This window comes from Carcharodon carcharias, chromosome 1 (assembly GCF_017639515.1).
Source record: "Carcharodon carcharias isolate sCarCar2 chromosome 1, sCarCar2.pri, whole genome shotgun sequence".
Lineage (NCBI taxonomy): Eukaryota > Metazoa > Chordata > Chondrichthyes > Lamniformes > Lamnidae > Carcharodon > Carcharodon carcharias.
The window spans coordinates 116,003,621-116,026,115 of NC_054467.1; positions in this window are offsets into that span (position 1 = coordinate 116,003,621).

Here is a 22,495-nt window from a genome sequence, read left to right on the forward strand (position 1 = left end):
ATCTAAGGATCTTTTCCAATTTCTGTATTCTCCTAATTGCACCACACCAATAAAAAAGTTAAATCAGCTCATGAATATTTATCTTACAGAAGTTATCTCTCTTCAAAATTCCACTTAAGCCCTTGATTTTCATGCTAAGCTGAATGTATTGGATGAACTTTACAAATTTGCACACTGGGTGCAGTGCTTTGCTGCCTTTTTATCTGGAATTCAGGCAAGGGGGTCAGCAAACCCTGCAGCATCGACAGAAAATCCTGAGGATCCCTATTTGGAGTTGAAGGCCACCATCCAGTATAAGCAGAGGTACAAGCTGCATGAAGAGAGATCATCAACTCAGCCAATAAAGCCACCCATGTCCCTTGAACCTGTGTACAAATAAGGAGGATATTTGCTTGGATCAGGAGGAAACTGAAGTTAATTATATTCCTCAATGTTGCTCACCTTTGTTGCATCACACATCAAACATGGCATAAACTTAAATTGGGAACTGCTATAGCCCAGAAGATATTATTGGATGTAATGTACACACATATTATGCGCTCAGCATGCTTCTCTACTTTACTTCAAGGTAGAAGTGGTAGCCAAGAAACATTAAGTTGCTTCTCTGTAACCAGCAGCCATAGATATAGAGGATAGAACCTAACCTTAAGAGATTAGACGGGTTTGTGTAAAGCCCATTGTAGGTGCACACTACATTCTATGATTCCATATAGAAGACATGCTGCCCATGTAGCTGAGATGTTATTTTATTGGGGGGAACATCAAATGGTCTGCTGGAAAATTTATCCCATGCACTGGCTAGTAGAAGTGTCAATCTCCATGCTATCAGATATTTCTGCAATAATTATGGCTGAACCCTTTTCCTCGATCTTAAAAGTACTTACTTTGCAGAGCTTCTAAACTTGTAAAATAGTGCTCTATTTGCATAAACTATGAAACACATTTAAACCATACCAAAATTAAACCACATTTTCTTGTTTTCATTATGAATCATACATACAACTAGTGTAAGGTTACTTTCACCGACAAGGGGACAACTCAATCGAGTTGATTTTCTTACATTTTACATTGAAAATCATTGAAATTTTTCCACAGTATTTCAATGTCTAACATCAGGCATATTACATGCAGGTGACATTAAATAAAAAGATTGGTTTGTCGGAAAAATAATCAAGATGCCTTAAAAAGTAAAGTTGCAGTTAGGGTGGAAATATTCAGATTCATATCTATTCTCTCTGTCTCGATAGTTTAAATTAGTGGAAAGGTATTTATGTAGGAGTTTCTTTATATGATTATAGTCTGAGTGATAGGCAGGAGTGAGAAACATTCTGTAACTTAAAAATGTAGTTTTACTCTTTCTGAATGTAGAAATTGTACTGCTGAAGAATTGTACATAGCTAAAAGAAATGGTTTCATATGAAATTAAACTAACTAGTTTGGAAATTCAATGTAACGTTACTTCAATATTCATAATAATGATGCAATTTTCTTCATCATACCCGCAGATGCATAAATACAGCCTTGGATATATGGTACATATCTGAATCAGGAATCCAGTACTGATTATGTATGTGCTTTTCACTATTAATGAGATCATTTCAACATTTTTGTCTGTTCCAGATATCATTTAGTGAAAATCACAGCCAATGTCATGTCATTTCAAGAAAATTGTGGTAGGTAAGAGTGCAGATTTTTTTTGCACTTTGGTATTAAATAATTGCCTGTGCAGGCCGTGAAGTTGGATATGAGGCAAGGAGGAACACTGACCTATAAAGAAGCTGCTTGATTTTCCACCAAATTAGTCAGAAAATTAGATTAGCTCCATTGAGGACATGCCATCCTCTAAGCCAAATCTCCTCTCTATTTTTCACCAGGCAATTAAATATTTAATTACAAGGGAAAACCGGGCCAGAAACAATAGGTTGAGAAGGCACATTAAGAGGAAAATAAGACTGGCAAAGAAAGAATACAAGAGTAGAATGGCAATCAACATAAAAGTGAAACCAAAAATTTTTTACCGACATGTAAATAGTAAGTGTGTAGTAAGAGTGGAGTGGGTCCTATTAGGGACAAAGAGGGTGATACATGCTTAGTGGCACAGGGCAAGGCTGGAATACTTAATGAGTTCTTTGTATCAGTGTTTAATAAGGAAGAAAAAGCTGACAAAATATTGGTAGAAATGGAGATATTGGAAGTATTGGATAGTGCGAAGATTGTAAGGAAGGAGATACTTGAAAGGCTGACTATATTTAGATCAGATAAGTCACCTGGTCCAAATGGCTTGTATCCCAGGTTGCTAAAGGAAGTTGGGATGGAGATAATGAAAGGATTTGCCTTAATCTTTCCATCTTTCCTAGATATGGGTGAGGTGCCAGAGGGTTGGAGGGTGGCAAATATGACAACCTTATTCAAGGAAGAGTGTAAGAACAGTCCTAACAACTACAGGGCAGTTAGTTTAACATCAGTGGTGGGTAAAATTTTGGAATCTATAAACAGAGAAAAAAATCAACAGACCCGTGGAGGTGTTATTAATTAAGTAGAGCCAGCGCAGATTTGTAAAAGGCAGATTGCACTTGACTAATCTAACTGAATTTTTGATGAGTATTGAGAAGTTTGATGAGCGGAATGCATTGGGTCTTGACTATATGGATCTTAAGAACAGTATCGCATTAAAGGCTGATTGATAAAATTGAAGCTTATGGAATAGGAGGGTCAGTGTCCAACTGGATAAAAAATTGGTTAAAGGACAGAAAGAGTGAGTTTGGTAGATATTTTTTCCCCAGAGAGGAGGTGGTAGAAAGTAGTTTCCCCAAGGCTCAGTGCTAGGACTACTGCTTTTTTTTGCTATATATAAATGACTTGGATCTTGAATATGGAGTAAAATTTCAAAATTTGCTTATGACACCAAACTTGGAGAGTGGCAAACAGTGAGGATACAAATTGCCTGCAACAGGACATAGATAGGCTAGAAGAATGGGCAGGCAAGTTACAGATGGAATTTATTGCAGAGGAGTATAAGCTGATGCATTTTGGCAGAATGGATGTGGGGAGGCAATATAGACTTAATGGCACAGTTCTAAAGAGTGCACATGAACAGTGGAACCTGGGGGTGCATCTGCATCGATCTTTGAAGATGGCAGGACATTTGAGAGAATAATTAGCAAAGAGTATGGGACATTGGGCTTCATAAATAAAGGCACTGAGTACAAAAGCAGGGAAGCTATGCTGAACCTTTTTAATGTTCTGGTTGGGCCTCAACTAAAGTATTGCATCCAGTTCTGGTCACCATATTTAGGAAAAATATGAAGGCCTTTGAGAGGGTGCAGAGGCTTACCAGAATGGTAAAATGGCTTTAGTTACAAGGTTAGTTTGGAAGAGCTGGGGTTGTTCTCTTTGGAGCAAAGGACTTTGAGGGGAGATTTAATAGAAGCATACAAGATTACAAGAAATTTGGATAAAGTTGACAAGGAAAGGTTCTTTTCATTAGCTGGTGGCACTAGGGCTAGGGGACACAGGTTTAAGGTTTAGGGCAAGAAATGCAGGGGGAATTTAAGGAAGAACTTTTATTACGCAATGAGTGGGTAATGACCTGGGATGGAAACAATCAATGATGTCAAAGAGAAAATGGATGGGCACTTGAAGGAAATAAACTTGCAGGGGTACAGGAATTAAACAGAGCACTGGGACTGGGTGAGTTGCTCTGCAGGGAGCTGGCATAACTTGATGAGCCAAATGGCCTCCTTCTGTGCCATAAATGGCTCTATTGGCAGAATTTTCTGGCTGGCGGGGGGACAGAGCGGAAGTGGGCACAGACCCGATTGCCACCCACGATCGGGTCTGCGCCACCATTTTACGTGGGCGGGCCCAGTGTGAATCGCAGCTCTCGAGGACAGTGGGAGTAGGCAGGCAGCGGGGGGACTGCAATGACCTGGTGGGCTGTTTTAAAAAGCTGCTGCAGCCTTTCCAAAGCTGTGAATTATGGCCAGTGGAAGGGCTCCCCAGAGCGCTGCTGGTGAGCAGGCCAGGCAGGCAGGAGGGCAGGGGGGCACTGTGCCCCTCGTTTTTCTGATGATTGCCTTTATGTCCTCCTCGGGGAGGTGGAAGCATGATGGGAGGTCCTGGTACTCCAGGACGGGAGGAGGAGGCTCCCCCACATGACCAAACGTGCTTGGGAGGAGGTGGCGGTGGTGGTGAGCTCCCACAACGTGGTGCGATGTACCTGGATCCAGTGTCACAAGCGCTTCCACGACCTGTTGCACTCAAGAAGGGTGAGTGTCATGTTGGCATTGGTCACTTAACCCAGCAGGTAGGCTTTCCACCCGGTGCACCGCCGCGCCCCCCCACCACCCCCCCCCCCCACCCCCCCCCCCCCCCCCCCCCCCCCCCCCCCCCCCCCCCCCCCCCACCCTCCCTCAAGTCTGAGTGTAGTGACTGCATTGAATCATTGATGACATCTGTCTTTCACTGTGTGGGCTAGCAGATATTGCCCATGCCAAGGTCACCTTGAGAGGGTGGTGAAGAGATGGATTCTGCACCCGCAGCATGTGGTATACTGAGACCCACATAACTGTTTTGGCGGCAATCTGGAGGAGCTGCACCTAGGCGCAGAGCTTGAACTCCAGGACATGTCAAAGTCAGCATGATGACATGCTGGGAGGGGAGCTTTAAGCTGGTGTGGCACCGATCGATCTGCTGTCCTCTGCACTCCGCATGTTTGAGAAGACCGATGGTTCTCTCCACCACAGCCCTTTGGGAGCTGTGGCTCCTATTGTACTGCTGCTCAGCTTCTGTTCTTGGATGGCAGAGAGGTGTCATGAGCCACCTTCTGAGTAGATAGCCCTTGTTACCCAGCAGCCATCCATCCAGCTGAGCTGGAGCACTGAAGAGCCCCGGCACCTGGGAGTGTCTGAAGATGTAGGTGTCATGGGAGCTGCCAGGGTACTTTACACAAACTTGTAGAATCAGCATCCTGTGATCACACACTATCTGCACGTTCATGGAGTGGAAGCCCTTCCTGTTGACGGAGCCACCGGCTCATCTGCTGGCGCCTTGATGGCCATATATGTACAATCTATTGCACCCTGGACATGGGGGAAGCCAGCAATCGCTGCAAAGCCTCTGGCTCGCTGTGTCTGGCCTACCTGGTCCCAATAGTAGAGGATTAAGGTCAATGCACACCTGAACAGAGCATCTGTAACCTGCTTGACACGAGCGAGCTCTGGAAGGAGCTGTAGGCTTAGAGGTTGTGGGCAGCTGTGACCTTTAGAGCCACTGGCATGGGGTGTCCACCCACACAGTTAGCAGAGATCTCAGGCCCAATCATCTGACAAATATAGTTGACTGTCTCCCTTGAGAGATGGAGCCTCCTTTGTCACTGCACCTCAGACAAATTGAGGTAGCTGCTTCGCTGCCTGTATACCCTGGCAGAAGGATAGTGGCGTCTTCTGCGGCCGCTTCCGCCTTGGGCTACTTCTTGGCCCTGCATCCCTTGTGCCTGTGCCTGACCTCCCAAAGGTGGTTCCCCTGGAGGCTGAATGTGCACTCCAGGTCTCCTCCCCCTTCTAGCCCTCCTTTCCTCCTCAGGGGACGTGCCTCCAGCGGAGAGTTCAGCTCCCATTCACAAGCTAAGGGAAGTCTCCCTGAAACCTGCAGGCCCAAAAATGATTCTTCACTGCAGAGTGCTGACCTGAAGGTTGAGAGTCCAGACCAAGCAGCTGGTATGTGTTTTGAACTATTGCAGATCACACAGACAAGTTTCAGTAACTTTGAAACATCAATATTTGACAGAGCACACTCACGACCCCAATGAGACCTCTTATCCCGCCCGTGGATGAGGTTTATACAAATATGTCCTACCCACCTGTCCATTGCGCCCGTGTGAAAAACTGAAGATTGCACAAGCGCCAGAAAATCGCCATCGACTGGCGCCTCAAGGGCCTTAAGTGACTGGTTAATTAATGGTGGGTGCACATCGGAGATCAACGTGCACCCGCCCAACGAAATATCGCGATGGCACGCGGTGATGTCAGGACACTTGCCTGACGTCACCGTGCATCATTTTATTCATCAGCATGCGGGTTGGGCCCTGCACACCAATGGGAAAATTCTGCCCTATGAAAAGTCAGTGTCTGCCATGGAAAGCCTCTAATATGTTATTGTCAATTACCATAAATACTGGATATCATTCTTCCTCGGATTGTAGCTTACAAATGAAAAATTAAATGTTGCATTCTAATTCATGTTGCACACTCAAGCTGGCTATGTTCCTCTGGACACTTATAATAACATGAGCATCTTATTGTCACTGTAAAACTGTGAAAGTAACCTGGTTAGGACACAAATAGATACCACTATATTACGTTGTATATGCATGTTCATTTATTTTGAGTACTCTGTTTTAGGTTGTAATGTTTGAAGTTTTCAGGGCCATTTTGGTTAGGAGTGATAGTGTGTTACAGTTCACTCAGTGAGTCCAAGTTGCTGTTGCTTTTATGTGCATGTTATAGTCTTGAGCTATGGAGAATGATGGCAGGGGCTCCATCTTTCTCTCCAGCACATGGCTGACCAGGAATCTTTCCTGCTCTTACTGCCTGCCAGTGGTGTGTGTTGGGAGGATTTTCTGGTTGATACTCACCTGCTTGGCCATCAAGTTCTGGAGTGGGAGTCAAACCCAGACTTTCTGGTTCAGAGGTGGGGACACTACCCACTGCATCACACAACCTCCCATTTTTGGTTAAGGGGATTATGATAAATTTCTAAGACTTTCCACAGTCCAAGATTTTTACCTGCATTAATATTGGGCAGTTGTAATAGCACTGATAATATTTTATTAGAATGCAGATACCAAAGACTAAGAATTATTGTTGGTAAGACGAGTGGATGTATGCTTAATGCATTTGTATGACATTTCTTTGTCCACTATTTTAAGACTTGAAAAAAATCTAACCACCTTATCCCTTATATTGATTGACAGGCAGTCTATTTGGAAATTGAAATAAGCACCTTCTCTATCGTTTGGACAGCTGTGCCATTATCAATGCTTGGCTGAGTAACAAGCACTGATGAGGTTCAGAACAGTAGGTGTTCCATTCATCTGAAAATCTAACACACACAGAAACTGAACTGGACCAGCCATATGGAGACGTGGCTACAAGAGCAGCTCAAAGGCTGGGAATTCTGTGGCGAGTAACTCACCGCCTGAATCCCCAAAGCCTGTCCACCATCTATGAGGCACAAGTGAGGAGTGTGATGGAATACTGTCCAATTGCCTAGATGAGTGCAGCCTCCACAACACTCAAGAAGCTTGATGCCACCTAGGACAAAGCAGCCCGCTTAATTGGCACTCTATCCACCACCTTAAGCATTCATATTCTCCACTACTGATGCACTGCAGCAACTCACCAAGGCTTCTTCAACAGCAGCTTCCAAACCCCTCAACCTCTACCATCTAGAAGGGCAAGGGCAGCAGATGCAAGCTCTCCTCCCCTCCACACACCAACCTGACAAGGAATAAATTGCTGTTCCTTCGCTGTTGCTGGGTCAAAATCCTGGAACTCCCTACCTAACAGCACTGTGGATATACCTACACCACATGGATTGCAGTAGTTCAAGAAAGCAGCTCAACACCACCTTCTCAAGGGAAATTTGGGATGGGCAATAAATGCTGGCCTAACTAGCCACACCCACATCCCATGAAAGAATAAAAAAAGAATGAATGACAGTTTCAGGAAATTGTACAACAGATTGTCCCTTTAATGTGGTTCCTGGTTTGTTGGCACAAGTTAATAAGGATTACAAGTATTATAAGTGTTTTTACACCACTGAATGCATTTTTACTTTTATCAATGATATGAAGGCTTAATTGGATGGTGAGGGGTTTATTTTTTCCCTTGGAATGTAAACTGTTTTCCATTGATATTGGAATAGAGGTGGCATGGGTGATCTGAGGGGGCATGGAGGATAAATGGGAGGCACAGAGGTGGCATGGGGTGGCAATGTGCAATCTGAGAGGGCATGGACTGGCATGGGGGTTGGTGGAGGTATGAGGAAGTGAGGGGCGAGGTTTAAGATGTCTTTAAACACTGTTGAGAGCTGGGATACTGTGTTGGAGAACCAGGGGGGCTTTCTAAACGGCTCACCCCGACACCCACACTCCTCATGTACTCCAGCGTAGCTCACAAACTGTACTGCGACCCCAAGCCCAGTAGGAAATGACAAAAAAGTTGGAAAATTACAATCTTATACATTAATGTTGCAGGTACCAATCTTAAAATCAACGGTATCCTCTCTGAGGAGATCGAGTGCAAACTTTGCTCCAATTTCTTTCAATGGAGATGTGCACATTTTTCAACTTCCATGACCCAACTCCCCACTGGCATCAATCACTATAATCTTTGACTCATTGTGAGTGACATAATGAAAAATATCCTAATAAGATCACACAACACATTAGGTCATTTGTCCTCTCATGCTTGTAATGGCTTCTTAAAAGAGCAATCGAAATAGTTGTTTGGTAGTATAGAACTTGAGTATTGCTGAAAAAAGAGACATGTCTAAGCTTTTCATCTTATACTCATCAGGACACTCACAAGAATGCCAATAAGGGGAAAACAACAATTTATACTGCAAGTGAAGAGAGTAATGATAGGTTGGCAAGTGGCTTTGCCATGGATAATGTGCCATTGATGGTAACTGACAGTTAACTGCCAAGCATCGTTTGAAATTTAATCCAGGCAGCTTGATCTTGATTAGTCAAGGCATTGCCTTGAGGAGTGAGTCAGTGAATGGCTGTCACTTATTTTATTTAGCTGAAAAAGGCACAATATCTGTACATGTTCTTTCTGTCCGCAAAGAACAGGGCCCTGTGTATTAATATATGTAACTTCCAGTGCATGCAAATGTGCCACACTGCGAGCCCAACTAACATTCTTAAATTGGTTGTCAGCATAATTCTTAATAATTGAGGATTATTTAGCAATTGTTGCTGCTGGTTGGGTATGGTCTGTACCCTGCCCATTGTGAACAGCAACTGGGACATGCTGTTTGATACAATCCGCAGTCTTTGGGATACTCGGCCTACAAACCTAGCATCACAATGGCACTGAAGTTCATATACCGCATTACTCATTTGCGTGATAGACAGAACATCTTTTTGGTTTGATGGCAGCATCCTGTTAGTGGCGAATACCACTCATGTTGCTACTGCATAGTAGCAGTGTGAAACAGCTAGCTTCACCTGTTTCTCAAATTTTTACAATACCTTGCCCTTTCAGGGTAATCTGAGGTAGACTGGGCACTTTTCATGGCCAAAAGTGATAGACCATTCGTCAGTTTGTGTGATATACAGAGTGAAATGATCTGATCAGGGTAGCCATTATCCTACAGGATGCCTTTGATGCGCCCTGTTTCAGCATGAAGCTTGCATGGTCAGCAAATGGCTCAGGCCCTGTTTACGAGGTTGCCAATAAGACCAATCTTACAGCGTGTGGAACTGTAAGAATTCCAATGCATATATTGACTAGTGAAGATAGGCTTGTGGTAGACTGTGGTAGATTTTTCAACTAGTACATCAAGGAAGGGGAGTTCATTTAACTGCTCCATTTCATAGGTGAATTTGAGTGCAGGATGGAGCCCATTAAGACATGTAAGGAAATTGTTACATGCAGCTGTGGATTTAAATATAGCAAATGTATCATCCACATATTGGAAATATGTGAGGGGTAGGAGGTTAGATGTCATTCCACCAAAGACATGTTTCTCATGGAACCTAACAAAGATGCTTGTGACAGCTGGGCCTAGAGGGGTTCCCATGACAACACCATCTATTTGGGCATACATGGTATCATTAAAACTGAACTCAACTGCGTGAGTTGCCGAGTTCATAAGTTCAATGGTGGTGGGCCTACATCATCAAGATATAGTGCTGCAGCGCAAATGTCTATGGCTTCCTTAAGTAGAACATTGGTGAACAGGCTAACAATGCCAAATAAGCACATGGACACAGTATTGCTATCGATATGAAAGTCCTGTATGGTCTTCACAAGTGTGAAGGAGTCCTTCACTCTGTATGTGGAAAACGGTCAAAACTGGTTATAACAATTTGCCCAACCATTTGGCCAATTCATATTGTGCAGAACCAGTCATAGATAAGATGAGGCATAGAGGAACATCATTTTTGTGTGCCTTGGGCAGCCACTAAGACAACACTAAAGATATTCTCGTTGCATGTGAAAGTCAGACAAGTTGTTTGGAAACCTGCAATACACATGCACTAGACGCTAGATCAGCTACGTGCGCTTTCAAGGATTCAGCATTTTCAGTGGACGCTGAAGGACTCCTTCACATTTGCAAAGGTCCTACAGGACTTTCATATCGATAGCAATGCTGTGTCCATGTGCTCATTTGATATTTCTAGCCTATTCACCAATGTTCCATTTAAGGAAGCCATGGACATTTGTGTGCAGCAATTTGCGTTATATCATGGCAATGTAGACCCGCCACCATTGCATGGATCAGTATTCATTGAGCTTATGAAGATGGCAACTCGTGCAGTTGAGTTCAGTTTTAATGACACCATGTATGCCCAAATAGATGGTGTTGCCATGGGATCCCCTCTAGGTCCAGCTTTCACAAACATCTTTGTGGGGTTCCATGAGAAATGTATCTTCGATGGAATGATACCTAACTTCCTACCCCTGGCATATTTCCGATGTGGATGATACGTTTGCTATATTTAAATCCAGAGCCTCATGTAACAATTTCCTTACATGTCTTAATGGGCTCAAATTCACCTATGAAATGGAGCAGTTAAATGAACTCCCCTTCCTTGATGTGCTAGTTGAGAAATCTGCAGGGGATTCTCTACCACGGTCTATTGCAAGCCTACCTTCACTGGTCAATTTATGCATTAGAATTCTTACAATTCCACATGCTGTAAAATTAGTCTTATCAGCAACCTTGTAAGTAGGATCTGAGCCATTTGCTGACCATGCAAGCTTGGTACTGAAAAAGGGCGCATCAAAGGCATCCTGCAGGATAGTCGCTACCTTGATCACGCAAAAGTATGAATGGGCCTAAGGTCATCACTTTCGGACCTGAAAAGTGCCCAGTCTACCTCCGATTACCCTGGAAGGGTAAGGGTTCTCAAAAATTTGAGAAACAGATGCAGTGCTACTATGCAGTGGCAACACGAGTGGTATTCACCACTAATAGGAAGCAAGCCAAAGAAATGTTCTGTCTATCACACAAATGAGTAATGTGGTATATGAATTTCAGTGCCAGTGGGATGCTAGGTATTTTCTTTTTCTTTTATTCATTCGCGAGATCTGGGCTTAGCTGGCTGGGCCAGCATTTATTCCCATCCCTAATTGCCCTTGATAAGGTGGTGGTGAGCTGCCTTCTTGAACCACTGCAGCCCATGTGGTGTAGGTACACCCACAGTGATGTTAGGAAGGGAGTTCCAGGATTTCGACCCAGCGACAGTGAAGGAATGGTGATATATTTCCAAAACAAAAACAAAAACAGAATTACCTGGAAAAACTCAGCAGGTCTGGCAGCATCGGCGGAGAAGAAAAGAGTTGACGTTTCGAGTCCTCATGACCCTTCGACAGAACTTGAGTTCGAGTCCAAGAAAGAGTTGAAATATAAGCTGGTTTAAGGTGTGTGTGGGGGGCGGAGAGAGAGAGAGAGAGAAGTGGAGTGGGGGTGTGGTTGTAGGGACAAACAAGCAGTGATAGAAGCAGATCATCAAAAGATGTCAACAACAATAGAACAAAAGAACACATAGGTGTTAAAGTTGGTGATATTATCTAAACAAATGTGCTAATTAAGAATGGATGGTAGGGCACTCAAGGTATAGCTCTTGTGGGGGTGGGGAAAGCATAAAAGATTTAAAAAAAATTTTTTAAAAAAAATAATGGAAATAGGTGGGAAAAGGAAAATCTATATAATTTATTGGAAAAAAAAAGGAAGGGGGAAACAGAAAGGGGGTGGGGATGGGGGAGGGAGCTCACGACTTAAAGTTGTTGAATTCAATATTCAGTCCGGAAGGCTGTAAAGTGCCTAGTCGGAAGATGAGGTGTTGTTCCTCCAGTTTGCGTTGGGCTTCACTGGAACAATGCAGCAAGCCAAGGACAGACATGTGGGCAAGAGAGCAGGGTGGAGTGTTAAAATGGCAAGCGACAGGGAGGTTTGGGTCATTCTTGCAGACAGACCGCAGGTGTTCTGCAAAGCGGTCGCCCAGTTTACGTTTGGTCTCTCCAATGTAGAGGAGACCACATTGGGAGCAACGAATGGAGTAGACTAAGTTGGGGGAAATGCAAGTGAAATGCTGCTTCACTTGAAAGGAGTGTTTGGGTCTTTGGATGGTGAGGAGAGAGGAAGTGAAGGGGCAGGTGTTGCATCTTTTGCGTGGGCATGGGGTGGTGCCATAGGAGGGGGTTGAGGAGTAGGGGGTGATGGAGGAGTGGACCAGGGTGTCCCGGAGGGAGCGATCCCTACGGAATGCCGATAGGGGGGGTGAAGGGAAGATGTGTTTGGTGGTGGCATCATGCTGGAGTTGGCGGAAATGGCGGAGGATGATCCTTTGAATGCGGAGGCTGGTGGGGTGATAAGTGAGGACAAGGGGGACCCTATCATGTTTCTGGGAGGGAGGAGAAGGCGTGAGGGCGGATGCGCAGGAGATGGGCCGGACACGGTTGAGGGCCCTGTCAACGACCGTGGGTGGAAAACCTTGGTTAAGGAAGAAGGAGGACATGTCAGAGGAATTGTTTTTGAAGGTACCATCATCGGAACAAATGCGACGGAGGCGAAGGAACTGAATGGGATGGAGTCCTTACAGGAAGCAGGATGTGAGGAGCTGTAGTCGAGATAGCTGTGGGAGTCGGTGGGTTTGTAATGGATATTGGTGGACAGTCTATCACCAGAGATTGAGACAGAGAGGTCAAGGAAGGGAAGGGAAGTGTCAGAGATGGACCACGTGAAAATGATGGAGGGGTGGAGATTGGAAGCAAAATTAATAAATTTTTCCAAGTCCCGACGAGAGCATGAAGCGGGGCTCGGCATGATGCTGAACTCTTCTTCCGCCGTCTTCGTCTCCGGGCTCACTTCTTTGGGCAGGACTCCTCTCCCAGTTCAACGGATCCTTTTACCCATCTCCAATATTCTCCCTCCACCTGGACCCCTCCCTCTGGATTCTTACCTTCTCTCGATCTTTTCATTGAGAACTGTCGGCGCGACATTAGTCCTCTCAATTTTTCTGCTCCTCTCACCCATTCAACCTGTCTCTCTCTGAACTTACTGCACTCCATTCTCTCAGGTCCAACCCTGACATTGTCATCAAACCCGCTGACAAGGGTGGTGCTGTTGTTGTCTGGCGCACTGACCTCTACCTCGCAGAGGCTGAGCGTCAACTCACAGACACTTCCTCCTACCTCTCCCTGGACCATGACCCCACCACTGAACATCAAGCCATTGTTTCCAGGACTGTCACTGACCTCATCTCCTCTGGGGATCTCCCTCCCACAGCTTCCAACCTGATAGTCGCCCAACCTCGGACGGCCCGCTTCTATCTCCTACCCAAAATCCACAAACAGAACTGCCCCAGTAGACCGATCGTCTCAGCTTTCTCCTGCCCCACAGAACTCATTTCTTGTTATCTTGACTCCCTTCTCTGTCCCCTTGTCCAGTCCCTTCCCACCTACATCCGTGATTCCTCTGACACCTTACGTCACATCAACAATTTCCAGTTCCCTGGCCCTAACCGCTTCCTCTTCACCATGGACGTCCAATCCCTCTCCACCTCCATCCCCCACCAGGATGGTCTGAGGGCCCTTAGCTTCTTCCTCGAACAGAAGCCCGAACAATCCCCATCCACCACTACTCTCCTCCGTCTGGCTGAACTTGTTCTCACGCTGAACAATTTCTCCTTCAACTCCTCTCACTTCCTCCAAATAAAAGGTGTGGCTATGCGTACCCGCATGGGCCCCAGCTATGCCTGTCTCTTTATGGGGTATGTGGAACATTCCTTGTTCCAGTCCTACTCCGCCCCCCTTCCACAACTCTTTCTCCGGTACATCGATGATTACTTCGGTGCCGCTTCATGCTCTCGTTGGGACTTGGAAAAATTTATTAATTTTGCTTCCAATCTCCACCCCTCCATCATTTTCACGTGGTCCATCTCTGACACTTCCCTTCCCTTCCTTGACCTCGCTGTCTCAATCTCTGGTGATAGACTGTCCACCAATATCCATTACAAACCCACTGACTCCCACAGCTATCTCGACTACAGCTCCTCACATCCCGCTTCCTGTAAGGACTCCATCCCATTCTCTCAGTTCCTTCGCCTCCGTCGCATCTGTTCCGATGATGCTACCTTCAAAAACAGTTCCTCTGACATGTCCTCCTTCTTCTTTAACCGAGGTTTTCCACCCACGGTCGTTGACAGGGCCCTCAACCGTGTCCGGCCCATCTCCTGCGCATCCGCCCTCACGCCTTCTCCTCCCTCCCAGAAACATGATAGGGTCCCCCTTGTCCTCACTTAACACTCCACCAGCCTCCGCATTCAAAGGATCATCCTCCGCCATTTCCGCCAACTCCAGCATGATGCCACCACCAAACACATCTTCCCTTCACCCCCCCTATCGGCATTCCGTAGGGATCGCTCCCTCCGGGACACCCTGGTCCACTCCTCCATCACCCCCTACTCCTCAACCCCCTCCTATGGCACCACCCCATGCCCACGCAAAAGATGCAACACCTGCCCCTTCATTTCCTCTCTCCTCACCATCCAAAGACCCAAACACTCCTTTCAAGTGAAGCAGCATTTCACTTGCATTTCCTCCAACTTAGTCTACTGCATTCGTTGCTCCCAATGTGGTCTCCTCTACATTGGAGAGACCAAACGTAAACTGGGCGACCGCTTTGCAGAACACCTGCGGTCTGTCCGCAAGAATGACCCAAACCTCCCTGTCGCTTGCCATTTTAACACTCCACCCTGCTCTCTTGCCCACATGTCTGTCCTTGGCTTGCTGCATTGTTCCAGTGAAGCCCAACGCAAACTGGAGGAACAACACCTCATCTTCCGACTAGGCACTTTACAGCCTTCCGGACTGAATATTGAATTCAACAACTTTAGGTCGTGAGCTCCCTCCCCCATCCCCACCCCCTTTCTGTTTCCCCCTTCCTTTTTTTTTCCATTAAATTATATAGATTTTCCTTTTCCCACCTATTTCCATTATTTTTAAGTATTTTAAAATATTTTATGCTCTCCCCACCCCCACAAGAGCTATACCTTGAGTGACCTACCATCCATTCTTAATTAGCACATTCGTTTAGATAATATCACCAACTTTAACACCTATGTGTTCTTTTGTTCTATTGTTGTTGACATTTTTTGATGATCTGCTTCTATCACTGCTTGTTTGTCCCTATAACCCCAACCCCACTCCACTTCACTCTCTCTCTCTCTCTCTCCGCCCCCCACACACACACCTTAAACCAGCTTATATTTCAACTCTTTCTTGGACTCGAACTCAAGTTCTGTCGAAGGGTCATGAGGACTCGAAACGTCAACTCTTTTCTTCTCCGCCGATGCTGCCAGACCTGCTGAGTTTTTCCAGGTAATTCTGTTCTTGTTTTTGTTTTGGATTTCCAGCATCCGCAGTTTTTTTGTTTTTATATCTATATATTTCCAAGTCAGGATGGTGAGTGACTTGGAGGAGAACTTCCAGCTGGTGGTGTTCCTATCCATCTGCTGCCCTTGTCCTTCTAGATGGTAGTGGTCGTGGATTTGGAAGATGTTGTCGAAGGAGCCTTGATGAATTCCTGCAGTGCATCTTGTAGATGGTACCCACTGCTGCAACTGTGTAATGGTGGTGGAGGGAGTGAATGTTTGTGGATGTGGTGCCAATCAAGTGGACTGCTTTGTCCTGGATTGTGTCAAGCTTCTTGAGCATTGTGGGAGCTGCACTCATCCAGGCAAATAGAGAGTATTCTATCACACTCCTGACTTGTGCCTTGTCATTGGTGGACAGGCTTTGGGGAGTCAGAAGGTGAGTTACTCGTCGCATGATTCCTAACCCCTGGCCTACTCTTGTAGCTATAGTATTTATATGACTAATCCAGGTCAATTACCGTAGGCCGTACATCCCGAAGACTGGCAGATCACATCAAACAGCATGTCCCAGCCACTGTTCACAATGGGCAGGGTACAAACCATACCCAACCAGCCTGTGCTTGCAAAACTCAAAACATTGTCCAATATTAGGCATGATTCCACAATTGGACAACATTTGCTAAATAATCCTCAATGTGCTAAGAATTACACTGAGAACTAATTTAAGGTTGTCAGTTGGGCTCACAGTGTGGTGCATTTGTGTGTACTGGAAGTTTTTACATATATAAATACACAGGGCCCTGCTCTTTACGGACAGAAAGAATATGTAGAGATATTGCACATGTTTCAGCTAAACAAAATAAGTGACAGACATTCAGCTGACTCAATCCTCAAGGCAATGCCTTGACTAATCAAGATCAAGCTGCCTGGTTTAAATTTCAAATGATGCTTGGCAGTTAACTGTCAGTCACCAGCAGTAGTGTATTCTCCATGACAAAACCACCTGCTGACCAATCAGCACTCTCTTCACATATGTATAAATTGGTGTTTTCCCATTATATTGGTATTCTTGTGTGTGTCCTGATGAGTGCAAGACAAAAAGTTTCAACATGTCTCTTTTTTCAGCAATAGCTTTCTAAATAGTATAACATCTCTGTTCTTTCTCACAACCCTGCAAAGCTTTCCTTTTCAACTATCTATCCAGTTTCCTTTGGAAAGTTACGACTGAATCTGTTCCACAACCTCTTCATGTAATGCATTCCAGATCATAACAATACATATGTAAACTGTGGCAGGATTTTAAACTGATGGTCCTGTCATTTGGCCTGGGTACTTAGTTGATCGATAGCCCACTGGAGTTTCCAGCAGGCTTTCCTGTAGCTCGTTTACTGGGCTTCATCATTAACATCCTGTTTTCTGGTTCCTTGGCTAATCAGGGAGGGTGGGTAGGATGGTGTGCTGGGTATGAATAGGACGGATTTCTAATTAAAGGGACCACAGCATGGGTTACAACGCCTGAACTGTGCTTAGAATTTTGCGGCTACAGCAATCACAGGAATGAACAGGGCACCTGGGAAGGCTTTTCCCTCAGTGTCTCACTGTTAACTGGAGATCCTGCTGCAGGTTTTGAGGGGCTATCCAAGGATAGGAGCAATAGGACAACCTCTCCAACTAAGCAAGCTTGATTGGAACTTATTGAGGAAGCCAGCAGTTTAAGTGTAATTCCTCCAATCTAGACAGAGTGCACAGAGAAGATCAAGAACCCCAGGGGGGTGGCAAACGTAAGTGGCATAACAATTACAGGTACCAAGCCCCACACTCTGACTTTACCAGCATCCTGCTGCACAGCACTCCTCAGAACAGCACAACTTGCAGCTGTACTCACTTCTCTCTCAAGGCAACTCAGAACTCCATCCGAACAGCCAACACACGCACTCACCCTCATCGATTGCCCTCTCACACCCATCCCTCACATTTACCTTCCACAAATGTTGTCTATCCCTTCTACCACACAAGTCATTATGAACACTAATGACTCTCTGCTTCTTCTCCTTGCAGAAGAGAGCACATAACCTTGGAGACACAGAATGTGGGGGCAGGGGAGGGGAGCTGGGAGGGAGGGTGGCTCTTCAATGACAGCCAACTTGATGGCCACTAACATTGTGCACCAGCCTGACCCACTAGGAAGGAGGCCTCATTTAAAAAGGCTGCAGATATCAATAAAGACTTGCCTTGAAAATCTGAGCCTCCTGAGGCACAGTTGATCCCCTGCCTGTAGACCCTGTGTTGGGGTCTTGCCTCCCTGGAACTAGATCTCTGTATCCATTCCCTCTGCCCTGTGGAGCAGCATATAGTTGAGGATAAGGTATCTGGTGCTGCTAATGGTTTTGCTCCTGTTGATGTTGCTGCTCCTCTTGCTCTCCATCAGAGGTCCAAGGTAGAGCTGCATAAGCTGCTCCTACGTGTGGTGAAGTGCAGCTGAAGGTGAATGACTTCCAATAAGTTGTCAATTATCCCAGAAACACTGGAAACACTCTCTGTGAATAGCAGTCTTTCACTTGGCCATGACTGGAGCTCTTCATTTTCATTGATTGAAACCTTCCCACCTTGTCAATTTCACTGGGTCAAAATTCTGGAACTCTTTCCCAACAGCACTGTGGGTATACCTAAACCACATGGGCTGCAGTGATTCAAGAAGGCAGCTCACCACCACCTTCTCAATGCCCAATAGGGATGGGCAGCAAATGCTGGCTTTGTCAATGCTGCTCACACCCCATGAATAAATACCAAAAACAAATCGCTGAATAAGCACTCCCCACTGTGCACTCTAGGAGAATTGCTGATAGCTCAGTAAATCCATTTACTGGCTGTTCAAGCTAGATTACTATTTTTGACTAAAGCATAACTTAATAAGTTATTTGAATATCTAATTGCCTTACCTGATGGCTGCATGGGAATTCCTTGCTCACCATCCCAAAAAGGCGGGATGATGTTGGAATTCTGACCTGGTATCACTTTTAGGCGATTCAGTGCAATTCCAGCTTGCCCAGATGACATGTTCTTCCAGAGAAAATTGGGTTTTTACATTAAAAATTGTGTCTTTTAGTTTATTTTACACATTTCTTTCCTTCACATTTGCTTGATTTTAAACTGTAAAATTTATAGGAAAATTAAGTGACATTTTAGGTTTATGCATGTTCAATACAACAACTAAATGAGTACTTTCCAAAAAGCCAGCTCAAAAGCCACTCTCCCACTTTCTCTCAAGCAGACCCCCACGCTAACCTGCTTTTCTGTTCTCCCTTCAATTCTTCCAGTGCATAGAAATTATCTTTCCACCCAACTCTCCTCCATTCAGTGATGTGCTCATCTTTAACTTTCCTCAGTTCAGTGATGTGCTCATCTGTAACTTTCCTCAGTTCAGTGAATTGCTCATCTTTAACTTCCCTCAGTTCAGTGAAGCGCTCATCTTTAACTCTCCTCAGTTCAGCAAAGTGCTCACTTTCTCTCCATTCACACAGGCAATCTGTTCCACACTACTTGATTCATAAAGGGTTTCTGCCTCCTTTCTGTGATCCTTAATGTCAGGCATGGCTGCAGTTCCTAACTGAGACTATTGCAAGTTAATGCTGCCAGCTTGATGCTGAATAAACAGAATCTCAACAATAAACCAGCTGTCCTCAAGCAGACTTCTGACGTTGTGCCTATTCTTGAATGGCAAGTTATCAAAACTCAATTCAACTAATGAAGTGGGGGGGGATGGTGAGAGCATTGGATTTTCATTTGTATTGGCCCTAAATAAATAATACTGCACAATATATTGTTACAATATAAATTTTACATAAAGGTGTAATCCTGCATAGATGATTGAGCTAAAATAAGAGAGTGATGTTGACATTGGTTTCATTGGATGTGAGATAAGAGCAGTAATAAATGAGATAAAAACTGGAAAAGTGGCTGGAATAGATGAAATACAACAACATGGGAAAAGATATTTACTGTTCAGAAGAATGGCCAGAGGACCGCATGCAGACAACAATAATCACCATTAAAAAAAGCCAAAGACATGTCGACGTTCTGACTTTTATACAGTTAGTCTGACTGTTCAGGCATTGAAGATTGCGTTGAGAATTGTAACGAAGAGAGTGGGTGGGAAGATAAAGAACCACAGAGATAACCAATTTGGATTCCAGGGAAGAGGAGGAATGAAAGAAGTAAATGATATTATAAGTGTAGTGATTGTGAGCAAAACCTTTCCTACTGCTTTTAGGGGTCACCTGATTGTACTGATGAGTCAGCTCTAAGCACTGGTAATCTTAGGGGTGGAATTTTCTAGTCGTGGACCTGGTTCAAGCGTGCGGTTCCTACAAGAGCTCTGTAAATAAAGTTCTCTGTTTCAAGTAAGAAACCTGTCCAGTACATGAAGTCTACTACAAATGGCAATGAGGATCAATAGCTCTGATGCTGCACTCCCCTCATGAATGTGAGTGCATCAATTCTTAAGGAAGGAAAGAGAAGTATACTCACCAGTCATGCCAATTTTTCGGCAGAATCAACCCTTATGACTCATCCATGGAAGACTAGAGTCAGTACATAGAGTGCCTAGGTTTTTACTTTGTGGCGAATGAAATTACAGCAGAGGAGAAGCAGAAAGCAATTCTTTTAAGTATCTGCGGAAGCAAGTCTTAGAACCTCATCTGTAGTCTGCCTGCCCGAACGCGCCCGATTCTAAATCTTTTAAAGAGCTAGTAGGCTTCGTGAAGGCACATTTTCAGCCAAAGCCATCATTAATTATGCAGGGATTTAAGTTCAGCTCCAGAGTAAGGGCCCCTGGTGAGTCAATCACAACTTATATCGTGAAGTTGAAACAGTTGACGAGCACTGCAACTTTGGAGATACACTCAATGACATATTGCGGGATCGTTTAGTTTGTGGCATACACGACTCTATCCAGTGCTGTTTGCTTGAAGAAGTTAATATTGATCTGAAGCACGCCATGGAAATAGTGCTAGCATTGGAGAGTGCTGAGCGGGACTCACAGGCTTTGCAGTGTATGTAACATGGTGCCGTACTTCAGTTGGGGTAGGAACCTATGGCTGGGGAAGCCTCCAGTCATGGAGGTAGACATGGGAGCATCGGCCACAGTGGTAGGAGAACACACATTTAAATGCCTAAGTGAAGGTACCCAGCCACTGAATCTGGGGCAAAACACAGCTCAGCTGAAGACATACACTGGAGAGTCAATACAGGCAAAAGGCATCACCATTGTACCTGTGTCCTACAGGTAACAGACAGCCCAGCTTCCAGTGATCATAGCGGCAGGTGAAGGACCTAATTTTCTGGACCATGATTGGTTAGAAAAAATTAAACTCAACTGATCAGAAATTTTTCAAGTTAGAACAGTTAGAAACCTGAGCTGTTAAGGAAGTACGACAGCGTGTTTCTTGATGAATTGGGAAAGATAAATGGCCCACACCCCGGTTCTTTAAGGCTGTGTCTTCCTCCGTAAAAGAAGGTGGATTCAGAATTGTGCGCTTAGAGAAGCAAGGCATCATCCAGCCAGTCCAATTTTCAGAATGGGCAGCGCCTATAGTCCCTGTGATGAAACCAAATCAAACTATTTGCATTTGCTGAGACTACAAATTAACTGCGAACAAGGCTGATAAATTAGATAAATATCCCATCCCGAGGATTGAAGAATTGTATGCAAAGCCAGCTGGAGGAAAATCCTACACCAAACTGGACATGAGCCACACATACCAACGGCTAGAGCTGGACAGTATGTCTAGTGGGTATGTAACCATCAACACGCACAAGGGCCTGTACCTATATACACACCTACCCTTTGGTGTATCATCTGCCTGTGCAATCTTCCAAAGGATCATGGAAAGCTTATTGCAAGAACTTCCCTGTGTAGTAGTGTGCCTGGATGATGTCCTAACACATGATCAATGGAAGCTGAACATTTGGCCAACCTAGAAGAGGTTTTAAGAAGATTTTTGGAAGCTGGTGTATGATTGAAGAAAGAGAAGTGTACATTCCAAGCGACTGAAGCCATTTATTTGAGTCATCGAGCGGATGCCCAGGGGTTGTGTTCAGTAGAGAAGAAAGTCAGGGCAATCAAGGAAACGCCTTCTCCTTCCAGTGTCACTGAACTCAAGTCTTGTTTGAGCATGATAAATTATTATAGTCGCTTCTTGCCAAACTTTACAGTGTTAGTCCCTTTACACTTATTATGGTGGTGGTCATGGAAGGCGCAACAAGAAGTTTTCATAAAAATCAGGATGCTATAATACTCATCATGTCTACTAGTACATTATGACCCATCAAAAGAATTAGTATTAACCTGTGATTCATCTCCTTATGATGTGGGGATGGTGTTATCACACAGGATGGAAGACGGTTCTGAAAGGCCAATAGCCTTTGTCTCCAAAATCCTCTCTGCAGCTTGTTGTTATTCACAACTTGAAAAAGAAGGGTTATCAGTAACATTGGGGATGAAGAAATTCCATCAATATCTGCATGGTCGACATTTCACCATTGTGTCAGATCATAAGACACTAATGAGTTTATTTAGGGAAGCTAAAGCAATTCCGCCGATAGCCTCAGCTAGAATTCAATGATGGTGTTGATTTTGTCGGCACACGAGTACACTTTATGCACCATCCAGTTGAGCACATTGCAAATGCAGATGCCCTCAGTCATCTTCTGTTACCAGATAGCAGATTGTACATATTCCAGCGCCACAAGAAGTTACACTTGTGTTGAAATTCCTGGACTCCTCGCCAGCCTGTGCAAAGCAAATAAGGAATTGGACAAACAGGGATCCAGTTTTATTAAAAGTCCGAGCCCAGGTATTGCAAGGATGATCGAATGCACCAG